The sequence below is a fragment of the Netta rufina genome, assembly GCF_964035555.1.
Source record: "Netta rufina genome assembly, chromosome: 18".
NCBI lineage: Eukaryota > Metazoa > Chordata > Aves > Anseriformes > Anatidae > Netta > Netta rufina.
In genome coordinates this window covers 12,226,146-12,238,645 of record NC_140142.1, presented here as the reverse complement: position 1 = coordinate 12,238,645, position 12,500 = coordinate 12,226,146, and positions in this window count along the sequence as shown.

Below are 12,500 nucleotides of genomic sequence, written 5' to 3'. Positions count from 1 at the left end.
TCGGACCTTTTCGGGCTTTTTCGCACCTTTCCGGGAATTTCCGACGCTTTCCGCGCGATCGGACCCGCTCGGGAACCGCTCGACCGACCCGCGGACGGGAGCCCTCGCAAACGCGCTCGCGCCCGCGCGCCCGTCGCTGCCGGGCAGACCCCGACGCCGTTCTCGCGGCCGGACCTGCAGCGACCCCTACAGGTCGCCGCCGGCTAAGCAAACATGGCGACCGCGCCCGGGTAGACCTGACGGCTGCTGTCCGCAGCGCTTAGACGAGGCGCCCGCGGCGCCCCGAGGCGGGGAACACCTGCCGGCCGGGAACCAACCCCGCCGTCGTTTCCCTAGCAGGGCTCTGCCTTGCCTTGCTCGGCTTTCATCCGCATTGCTCTGCTCTCCTGTGCCGTGCTGGGCTCCTCTCGGAGACCGTCCCGCGGATTTTGATGCCGAGTCGATCGCTATAATTACGAACGCAGAAACCGTCAGACACAGAACTTGGCCTCCCCGCAGCCCAGCGACCGTTCCCTCGCAACTGGCACGAGGGGGCAGCAGGCCTGCACACCCAGCACGGTCTTTTCTGGGACTAACAACATGATTCCCACAACTACGCTGCAAGAAAGGCAACAATAAAGAAATAAACAGCTAAAGCAAGACACGGTTCTCGCCCAACGTCACGGTGCACCAGGAGATGTGAAGGAGGCTGGGGAGAGGGCGATCAGGGTACAGCCACTGTCCAAGTCTGGCTGCCACCTGCACACAACATGAGAGCCCTCCGGTCTCCCCCCAACAGGCACTTGGAACCCAAAGGAGGGCTGGCCACCAGCTCGCTACGTTCGCTTTGCTTCTCTTTGTTTTGTCCTAGCTCTGCTTTGCTTTGCTCTCGCTGGCACGGTTTTGCTTTCCCATACCTCCTTTCCTCTGCTGTTCTTGCCCCAGCTTTGCCTCACATTGCTTTGCTTCTGCTTTCCTGAAAATGCTTTGCTTTTCCTTTTGCTACTTTCCTTTGCTCTGCTTTGCCTTCCCTGGCCTTGCTTTCGTTTGCTGTATCAGGCCATTTTTTCCTTTCTTTAGCTTTCCTTTGCTCTGCTTTGCCTTGCTATGTTTTGCCTTTTCTGGACACGTTTTGCATTTTTTTTTAATTGTTCATTGCATTCTTTTGTTTTCCTTTTGGACCTTTTTAATGTGTTTTTAGAGGCCGCGCTTTGCTTTTCCAGGCCGTGCTTGTCATTGCTTTTCCCTATGCCTAGCAGGGCTTTTCCCTAGCAGGGCTATGCTTTGTCTTGCTCAGCTTTCATCCGCATTGCTCTGCTCTCCTGTGCCGTGCTAGGCTTCCTTTGGAGACCGTCTCACTGATTTTGCTGCTGAGTCGATTGGTATATTTATGAACGCATAAACCGTCAGACACAGAACTTGGCCTCCCCGCAGCCCAGCCACTGTCCCCTCGGAACCGGCGCGTGGGGGCAGCAGGCCTGGCCGCCCGACACGGTCCATACTTTGTCCCTAGGCATGCCGCGAGCTGCCAGGTGGGCCACACTGCTAGTTGTGTGTGTGAGGTTCTCAAAGACAGTAAGGAACTACGTGATTCCCACAACTACGGTGGAAGAAATCCACAACAACAACAACAACAAAATGTATATAGATATATAAAACCAGCTAAAGCAAGACATGGTTCTTGCCGGGTGTCACAGTGGACTAGGAGCTGTGAAGAAGGCTGAGGAGTGGGCGATCAGGGTACAGCCACTGTCCAAGTCTGGCTGCCACCTGTACACAAAATGGAGCCCTCCGGTCTCCCCCCCACAGACACCTGGAACCCAAAGGAGGGCTGGCCGCCAGCTCGCTACGTTCGCTTTGCTTCTCTTTGTTTTGCCTTGCTCCGCTTTGCTTTGCTCTTGCTGGCACAGTTTTGCTTTTCCATACCTCCTTTCCTCTGCTGTTCTTGCCCCGGCTTTGCCTCAGAGTGTTTTGCTCTTTCTCTCCTGGAAATACTCTGCATTTCCTTGTGCTACTTTCCTTTGCTTTGCTTTTCCTTGCTCAGCTTTCCCTTCCCTGGCCACGCTTTCCTTGGTTTAGCTTTGCTTTATAGACCTGGCACTGCTCTGCCTTTCCTACCCCTGCTGTGTTTTGCCTCGCCTCAAAGTGCTTTGCTTTCATTTGCTTGCTTTGTCTTCCCTGGTTATGCTTTGCTTTTCCTGCTGCTACTTTCCTTTGCTCAGCTTTGCCTTCCCTGGCCATGCTTTGTTTTGCTTTACGGGGCCACGCTTGCCTTTTTTTACCTTTGCCTTGCTCTCTTTTGCCTCACCTGCTCCTGCTCTCATTTCCATTTTCCAGCCATGCTTACCTTTGTTTTGCTTTACTTTGTATTCCTGGCACTGCTTTGCTTTTCCTTTTGCTACTTTCTTTTGTTCTGCTTTGCCTTATATGGCCATGCTGTGCTTTGCTTTGCTTTGCTTTGCTTTGCTTTGCTTTGCTTTGCTTTGCTTTGTATTCCTGGCATTGCTTTGCTTTTCCTTCTCTGCTCTGCTTAGCTTCTCTTAACCCTGCTCTGATTTGCCTTACCTCGAACGTTTTTGCTTTGTTGTGGTTTTATTTATTTTCTTGATTGTTTTTGTTGTTGTTGTTGTTGTTGTTGTTGTTGTTGTTTGTTTGTTTGTTTGTTTGTTTGTTCATTAATATTTTTTTCTTTCTCTTTACCAGCACTGCTTTGCTTTTCCTGGTACTACTTTCCTTTGCTCTGCTTTGCCTTCCTGTGCTTTGCCTTCCCTGGCCTTGCTTTGTTTGGCTTTAAGGGGCCATGCTTTCCTTTGCTTAGCTTAGCTTTGCTTTGTTTTGCTTTTCCTTGCTCAGCTTTCCCTTCCCTGGCCATGCTTTCATTTGCTTTATCAGGCCATGCTTTCCTTGGTTTAGCTTTGGTTTACAGACCTGGCACTGCATTGCTTTTCCAACCCATGCTGTGCTTTGCCTTGCCTCAAACTGCTTTGCTTTCCTTTATTTGCTTTGTCTTCCCTCGTTATGCTTTGTTTTACCTGGTGCTACTTTCCTTTGCTCAGCTTTGCCCTCCCTGGCCTTGCTTTTTTTTTGCTTGATAGGGCCATGCTTTCCTTTGTTTAGCTTTGCTTTCCTCTACTTTGTTCTGCTTTGCTTTGCCTTTCCTGGTCATGCTTTGCATTTTTTTATTTATATTTTTTTTAATTTATTTGGTGTTCATTCCATGATTTATGTTTTCCTTTTATATCTTTTTCTTGTGTTTTCTCTGGTCGTGCTTTGCTTTTCCAGGCCGTGCTTGTCATTGCTTTTCCTTATGCCGCTAGGTCTTTTCACTAGCAGGGCTCTGCCTTGTCTTGCTCAGCTTCCATCCGCATTGCTTTGCTCTCCTGTGCTGTGCGAGGCTTCTTTCGGAGACTGTCCCACTGATTTTACTGCTGAGTCGATTGGTATATTTATGAACGCATAAACCGTCAGACACAGAACTTGGCCTCCCCGCAGCCCAGCCACTGTCCCCTCAGAACTGGAGGCTGGGTGCAGCAGGCCTGGCCACCCGACACGATCCATTCTGTGTCCCCAGCCATGCGGCGAGCCGCCCAGGGGACCCCTAACTGCTACTCGTGTGGTGATAGTGTTCAGTGAGGATTTCAACGACAATAAGTAACTACGTGATTCCCACAACTACGGTGGAAGAAATCCACAACAACAACAACAACAACAAAATGTATATAGATATATAAAACCAGCTAAAGCAAGACATGATTCTTGCCGGGTGTCACAGTGGACTAGGAGCTGTGAAGAAGGCTGAGGAGTGGGCGATCAGGATACGACCACTGTCCAAGTCTGGCTGCTACCTGCACACAACATGGAGCCCTCCGGTCTCCCCCCCACAGACACCTGGAACCCAAAGGAGGGCTGGCCGCCAGCTCGCTACGTTCGCTTTGCTTCTCTTTGTTTTGCCTTGCTCCGCTTTGCTTTGCTCTTGCTGGCACAGTTTTGCTTTTCCATACCTCCTTTCCTCTGCTGTTCTTGCCCCGGCTTTGCCTCAGAGTGTTTTGCTCTTTCTCTCCTGGAAATACTCTGCATTTCCTTGTGCTACTTTCCTTTGCTTTGCTTTTCCTTGCTCAGCTTTCCCTTCCCTGGCCATGCTTTCCTTGGTTTAGCTTTGCTTTATAGACCTGGCACTGCTCTGCCTTTCCTACCCCTGCTGTGTTTTGCCTCGCCTCAAAGCGATTGCTTTCATTTGCTTGCTTTGTCTTCCCTGGTTATGCTTTGCTTTGCTTTACGGGGCCATGCTTGCCTTTTTTTACCTTTGCCTTGCTCTCTTTTGCCTCACTTGCTCCTGCTCTCACTTCCATTTTCCAGCCATGCTTACCTTTGTTTTGCTTTACTTTGTATTCCTGGCACTACTTTGCTTTTTCTTTTGCTACTTTCCTTAGCTCTGCTTTGCCTTCCCTGGCCTTGCTTTCGTTTGCTTTATCAGGCCATTTTTTCCTTTGTTTAGCTTGGCTTTGCTCTGCTTTGCTTTGCTTTGCCTTTCATCTTTTATTTATTTATTTTTTTATTTTTTAATTTACCTTTTTTTTTCATGTTCCTTGCATGATTTGTTTTCCTTTTGGACCTATCTGATGTGTTTTTACAGGCCGTGCTTTGCTTTTCCAGGCCCTGGTTGTCACTGCTTTTCCCTATGCCTAGCAGGGCTTTTCCTTGTCTCGCTCAGCTTTCATCCGCATTGCTCTGCTCTGCTGTGCCGTGCTAGGCTTCCTTTGGAGACCGTCTCACTGATTTTGCTGCTGAGTCGATTGGTAAATTTATGAACGCATAAACCGTCAGACACAGAACTTGGCCTCCCCGCAGCCCAGCCACTGTCCCCTCGGAACCGGCGCGTGGGGGCAGCAGGCCTGGCCGACCAACATGGTCCGTTCTGTGTCCCCAGCCATGCGGCGAGCTGGCTTGGGTGGGCCGCACTGCTGGTTGTGTGTGTGAGGTTCTCAAAGACAGTAAGGAACTACATGATTCCCACAACTACGGTGGAAGAAATCCACAACAACAACAACAACAGCAAAATAGGTAGAGATATATAAAACGTCACGGTGGACTAGGAGCTGTGAAGAAGGCTGAGGAGTGGGCGATCAGGGTACAGCCACTGTCCAAGTCTGGCTGCCACCTGCACACAAAATGGAGCCCTCCGCTCTCCCCCCCACAGACACCTGGAACCCAAAGGAGGGCTGGCCGCCAGCTCGCTACGTTCGCTTTGCTTCTCTTTGTTTTGCCTTGCTCCGCTTTGCTTTGCTCTTGCTGGCACAGTTTTGCTTTCCCATACCTCCTTTCCTCTGCTGTTCCTGCCCCTGCTTTGCCTCAGAGTGTTTTGCTCTTTCTCTCCTGGAAATACTTTGCATTTCCTTGTGCTACTTTCCTTTGCTTTGCTTTTCCTTGCCCTGCTTTGCCTTCCCTGGCCATGCTTTCCTTTGCTTTATCAGGCCATGCTTTCCTTGGTTTAGCTTTGGTTTACAGACCTGGCACCGCTTTGCTTTTCCTACCCGTGCTGTGCTTTACCTTGCCTCAAAGTGCTTTGCTTTCCTTTGTTTGCTTTGTCTTCCCTGGTTATGCTTTGCTTTTCCTGGTGCTACTTTCCTTTACTCAGCTTTGCCTTCCTTGGCCGTGCTTTGTTTTGCTTTACGGGGCCACGCTTGCCTTTTTTTACCTTTGCCTTGCTCTCTTTTGCCTCACCTGCTCCTGCTCTCACTTCCATTTTCCGGCCATGCTTACCTTTGTTTTGCTTTACTTTGTACTCCTGGCACTGCTTTGCTTTTCCTTTTGCTACTTTCTTTTGTTCTGCTTTGCCTTACCTGGCCATGCTGTGCTGTGCTTTGCTTTGCTTTGCTTTGCTTTGCTTCGCTTTGCTTTGTATTCCTGGCATTGCTTTGCTTTTCCTTCTCTGCTCTGCTTAGCTTCTCTTAACCCTGCTCTGATTTGTCTTACCTCAAACTTTTTCGCTCTGTTGTGCTTTTTATTGCTGTTTTTTTGTTGTTGTTGTTGTTCATTTTTTATTTATTTATTTATTTTCACTTCTTTCTCTTTCCTGGCACTGCTTTGCTTTTCCTGCTGCTACTTTCCTTTGCTCAGCTTTGCCTTCCCTGGCCGTGCTTTGTTTTGCTGTATAGGGCCATGCTTGCCTTTGTTTAGCTTTGCTCTGCTCCGCTTTGCCTTGCTATGTTTTGCCTTTTCTGGACATGCTTTGCATCTATTTTTTTTTATTATTATTATTATTTATTGATTTATTTTTCTTTAAATGCTCATTACATTCTTTTGTTTTCCTTTTGGACCTATCTGATGTGTTTTTACAGGCCGTGCTTTCCTTTTCCAGGCCCTGGTTGTCACTGCTTTTCCCTATGCCTAGCAAGGCTTTTCCTTAGCAGGGTTTTCCTCTGTCTTGCTCAGCTTTTATCCGCAATGCTCTGCTGCCCTGTGCTGTGCTAGGTTTCTTTGAGACTGTCCCACTGGTTTTACTGAGCTAGCCGCAAGCTCCTTACGTTTGCTTTGCTTCTCTCTGTTTTGCCTTGCTCCGCTTTGCTTTGCTCTTGCTGGCACAGTTTTGCTTTCCCATACCTCCTTTCCTCTGCTGTTCTTGCCCCGGCTTTGCCTCAGACTGCTTTGCTTTTGCTTTCCTGAAAATGCTTTGCTTTTCCTTGTGCTACGTTCCTTTGCTCTGCTTTGACTTGCTCAGCTTTCCCTTCCCTGGCCACGCTTTCCTTGGTTTAGCTTTGCTTTATAGACCTGGCACTGCTCTGCCTTTCCTACCCGTGCTGTGCTTTGCCTTGCCTCAAAGTGCTTTGCTTTCATTTGCTTGCTTTCCATTTCCTGGTTATGCTTTGCTTTTCCTTTTGCTACTTTCCTTAGCTCTGCTTTGCCTTCCCTGGCCTTGCTTTCGTTTGCTTTATCAGGCCATTTTTTCCTTTGTTTAGCTTGGCTTTGCTCTGCTTTGCTTTGCCTTTCATCTTTTATTTATTTTTTTATTTATTTTTTAATTTACTTTTTTTTTCATGTTCCTTGCATGATTTGTTTTCCTTTTGGACCTATCTGATGTGTTTTTACAGGCCGTGCTTTGCTTTTCCAGGCCCTGGTTGTCACTGCTTTTCCCTATGCCTAGCAGGGCTTTTCCTTGTCTCGCTCAGCTTTCATCCACATTGCCCTCCTCTCCTGTGCCGTGCTAGGCTTCCTTTGGAGACAGTCTCACTGATTTTGCTGCTGAGTCGATTGGTATATTTATGAACGCATAAACCGTCAGACACAGAACTTGGCCTCCCCACAGCCCAGCCACTGTCCCCTCAGAACTGGAGGCTGGGTGCAGCAGGCCTGGCCACCCGACACGATCCATTCTGTGTCCCCAGCCATGCGGCGAGCCGCCCAGGGGACCCCTAACTGCTACTCGTGTGGTGATAGTGTTCAGTGAGGATTTCAACGACAATAAGTAACTACGTGATTCCCACAACTACGGTGGAAGAAATCCACAACAACAACAACAACAAAATGTATATAGATATATAAAACCAGCTAAAGCAAGACATGGTTCTTGCCGGGTGTCACAGTGGACTAGGAGCTGTGAAGAAGGCTGAGGAGTGGGCGATCAGGGTACAGCCACTGTCCAAGTCTGGCTGCCACCTGTACACAAAATGGAGCCCTCCGGTCTCCCCCCCACAGACACCTGGAACCCAAAGGAGGGCTGGCCGCCGGCTCGCTACGTTCGCTTTGCTTCTCTTTGTTTTGCCTTGCTCCGCTTTGCTTTGCTCTTGCTGGCACAGTTTTGCTTTTCCATACCTCCTTTCCTCTGCTGTTCTTGCCCCGGCTTTGCCTCAGAGTGTTTTGCTCTTTCTCTCCTGGAAATACTCTGCATTTCCTTGTGCTACTTTCCTTTGCTTTGCTTTTCCTTGCTCAGCTTTCCCTTCCCTGGCCATGCTTTCCTTGGTTTAGCTTTGCTTTATAGACCTGGCACTGCTCTGCCTTTCCTACCCCTGCTGTGTTTTGCCTCGCCTCAAAGCGATTGCTTTCATTTGCTTGCTTTGTCTTCCCTGGTTATGCTTTGCTTTGCTTTACGGGGCCATGCTTGCCTTTTTTTACCTTTGCCTTGCTCTCTTTTGCCTCACTTGCTCCTGCTCTCACTTCCATTTTCCAGCCATGCTTACCTTTGTTTTGCTTTACTTTGTATTCCTGGCACTACTTTGCTTTTTCTTTTGCTACTTTCCTTAGCTCTGCTTTGCCTTCCCTGGCCTTGCTTTCGTTTGCTTTATCAGGCCATTTTTTCCTTTGTTTAGCTTGGCTTTGCTCTGCTTTGCTTTGCTTTGCCTTTCATCTTTTATTTATTTATTTTTTTATTTTTTAATTTACCTTTTTTTTTCATGTTCCTTGCATGATTTGTTTTCCTTTTGGACCTATCTGATGTGTTTTTACAGGCCGTGCTTTGCTTTTCCAGGCCCTGGTTGTCACTGCTTTTCCCTATGCCTAGCAGGGCTTTTCCTTGTCTCGCTCAGCTTTCATCCGCATTGCCCTCCTCTCCTGTGCCGTGCTAGGCTTCCTTTGGAGACCGTCTCACTGATTTTGCTGCTGAGTCGATTGGTATATTTATGAACGCATAAACCGTCAGACACAGAACTTGGCCTCCCCGCAGCCCAGCCACTGTCCCCTCGGAACCGGCGCGTGGGGGCAGCAGGCCTGGCCGCCCAACACGGTCCGTTCTGTGTCCCCAGCCATGCGGCGAGCTGGCTTGGGTGGGCCACACTGCTAGTTGTGTGTGTGAGGTTCTCAAAGACAGTAAGGAACTACATGATTCCCACAACTACGGTGGAAGAAATCCACAACAACAACAACAACAACAGCAAAATAGGTAGAGATATATAAAACGTCACGGTGGACTAGGAGCTGTGAAGAAGGCTGAGGAGTGGGCGATCAGGGTACAGCCACTGTCCAAGTCTGGCTGCCACCTGCACACAAAATGGAGCCCTCCGGACTCCCCCCCACAGACACCTGGAACCCAAAGGAGGGCTGGCCGCCGGCTCGCTACGTTCACTCTGCTTCTCTTTGTTTTGCCTTGCTCCGCTTTGCTTTGCTCTTGCTGGCACAGTTTTGCTTTTCCATACCTCCTTTCCTCTGCTGCTCTTGCCTCAGATTGCTTTGCTTTTTCTCTCCCGGAAATACTTTGCATTTCCTTGTGCTACTTTGCTTTGCTTTGCTTTGCTTTGTTTTGCTTTTTCTTTCCTGAGCCTGCTACGTTTTTACTTGTGCGGTCAGGCTTTATTTTTTATTTCTTTGCTTCGTATTCCTGTCAGTGCTTTGCTTTACCTTCTCTGCTCTTCTGGACCTTTCTTAGCCTCGCTGTGCTTTGCTTTGCCTCAAAGTGCTTTCTTTCCTTGGCTTTCCCTTTCCTGGCACCGCTTTGCTTTTCCCTGTGCTCCTTTCCTTAGCTTTGCTGTCTTTATGAATGCATAAAGAAGTTCATGAAACTTGTTTGTGAACACACAGAAAAGTTAGCCGGCCCGCAGCCCGGCAGCCGTCCCCTCGGAGCTGGCGGGCTGGGACAGGGATCTGGCTACCGGGCCAGGTCTATTTTGTTGCCCACCGTTGTCCGGAGAGCCAGCAGGTGGGCTCCGTTGCTATTCGTCTGGGGAGGGGTGTGGGTTGAGAACAACAATAAATAACTACCCGATTCCTAAAACTAAAGGGGGAAACAGACGGAGAAGACTATTATTATTCCTACTACTACTATTTTTATTACGTTTTAATGATATTTATTTCTATTACTATTTAATACTTTTATTTCTAATAACTTTTTAGTAGTATATAATAATAGCATTAATAATAATAATAATAATAATAATAATAATAATAATAATAATTTATATAATGATAAGCGGCTAAAGCAAAGCAGCCAGGCAGCCAGCCAAACTGAGTGGCACAGGTGGGGAGCCGTTCGCGGCCGAGCAGGAGCCTCTGATGTCAGAGCGAGAGCGAGAGGTGGCCCGAGGCAACCGGGGGCCGCTGCCACACCCTGGCCTTCTCAAACGCCCAGCTCCCCATAAGCCAGCAACGGGCCCCTTTTCCTCTGGGCTGGGTGGGGGGTGCGATTTCGACTGACGCTAAGTTAACTCCGCATTTTGTTTTGGCAGCACCGTTTTGCTTTGCTTTGCTTTCCCTGGCCCTGCGTTGCTTCGCTTCGCTTTGTATTCAAGGCACTGCTTCGCTTTTCCTGGCCCTGTTTTACTTTGGATTTTCTCTTCTTGACCGTGCTTTGCTTTTCCTGGCCTCGCTTTGTTTCGTTTTGCTTGACTTTGTATTCGTGACACCGCTTTTCTTTCCCTGGACCTCCTTTGCTTTGGTTTTTCTCGCCCTTCTTTGCTTTGCTTTTGCTGGTCCTGCCTCGCTTTGTTTTGCTTGACGTTGTATTCAAGACACCACTTTTCTTTTCCTGGACCTCTTTTGCTTTGGTTTTTCTCGCCTTTCTTTGTTTTGCTTTTGCTGGCCCTGCCTTGCTTTGTTTTGCTTGACGTTGTATTCAAGACACCACTTTTCTTTCCCCCACCCCCCAGGAAATCCTTAGCTTAGTTTTTTTTTTTTTTTTTTTTTTTTCCCCACCCTTCTTTGTTTTGCTTTTGCTGGCCCTGCCTTGCTTTGCTTTGCTTTACTTTGTATTGGTGACACCACTTTTCTTTTCCTGGACCTCTTCTGCTTTGGTTTTTCTTGCCCTGCTTGGTTTTGCTTTTCCCGGCCCTTCTTGGCTTTGCTTTTCCTTTTGCCTCTTTCTTTTCCCTAGCAGGGCTTTGCTTTGTCTCGCTCTGCTTTGCGTTGCATTGCTCAGCTCTGCTTTGCCGTGCTAGGTAGGCTTCTTTTGCAGACCGTCGCACCGATTTGGGCGATGAGTCGATCGGTGTATTTATGAACGCATAAAGCCTCAGGCGCACACCGTGGCCTCCCTCCCCGCAGCCCGACGACTGTCCCCCGGGAGCTGGAGGGTGGCGACAGGAAGCCTGGCCACCCACCCAGCATGGTCTATTCCTCATCCCCCGCTGTCCGGCGAGCCGCCAGGTGGGTTCCGCTGCTGCTGTTCGTCTGGGGACGGGCTTGGGTGAGGTTTTTTAGGACGATAAGCGACATTACACGATTCCCAATGATTTGGGTTCGTTTTGCTTTGCTTTCCTTTTCCTCGCTTTACTTTTCGTCGCTCTTTCCAGCTTTGCTTTTCCTGCACCTGCTTCGACATGCTTTCCTTAGAGCTGCATCTTTCTTGGGGGGTTTCGGTTTGTATTGCCGGCACCGATTTCCTTTTCTTTGCTCTGCTTTGCCGTTCCTACTCCGCTTTGCTTTTTTGCTCTTTTGATGCGTTTACACACACAGGAACGCTGGGTCACCTACTTCGGCCTCCCCACAGCCCGCCAACCGTCCCTTCGCAGCTGGCAAGTGGGGGTGCGGGGGTCGGCCACCCAGCCAAGTCTATTCCAGGACCCCTGCTGACTGGGGAGCCGCCACCTGAGCTCAACTGCCGTTTGCCTGAGGAGGCGGGGGGGGGGGGGAGGGGGGGGGGATGAGGGGGAGCTGAGGACTAGGGCGGTGGGGGAGGTTTTGAAAGACGGTAAGGAATGACACGATTCCTGAAGCTACAGCGGAAAACAGGCAGCAGAACTAACTAATAATAAACATAAAGATAAGAGTAGTTATTTTCCAAAGCGGCTAAAGCAAAGCGGCCAGGCAGTCAGCCGCACTGAGCGGCACAGGTGGCGAGCCTCTGGCGGCCGAGCAAGAGCCTCTGACGTCAGAGCGAGCGGCGGCCCGAAGCAGCCGGGGTCCGGGGCCGCCTTCCCGACCTCGCCTTCCCGACCGGCGCCGGCGCCCCGCCCCGCCCCGTCCACTGCAAAGGCTGCAAAGGGCGGAGGAGAGGGAGGGAGAAGTGGGGAGGGGGCGGAGGTGGCCATTGAAGTGCGTAGACGGCCGCTGTCAGATGCAGGCCGCCACGTCTACCCGTCCCTCCCACCCTCCGGGCCCCGTGGAGCCACCAGGTCTACTTCTCCCTCCTCCTCCCCGCTCTCTCCCCCGCCCCCTCCCGCCCCGTGGAGCCACCAGGTCTACTTCTCCCTCCTCCTCCCCGCTCTCTCCCCCGCCCCCTCCCGCCCCGTGGAGCCACCAGGTCTACTTCTCCCTCCTCCTGCCCGCTCTCTCCCCCCGCCCCCTCCCGCCCCGTGGAGCCACCAGGTCTACTTCTCCCTCCCCGCTCTCTCCCCCCGCCCCCTCCCGCCCCGTGGAGCCACCAGGTCTACTTCTCCCTCCTGCCCGCTCTCTCCCCCCGCCCCCTCCAGCCTCGTGGAGCCACCAGGTCTACTTCTCCCTCCCCGCGCTCTCCCCCCCGCCCCCTCCCGCCCCGTGGAGCCACCAGGTCTACTTCTCCCTCCTCCTCCCCGCTCTCCCCCTGCCCCCTCCCGCCCCGTGGAGCCACCAGGTCTACTTCTCCCTCCTCCTCCCCGCTCTCTCCCCCCGCCCCCTCCCGC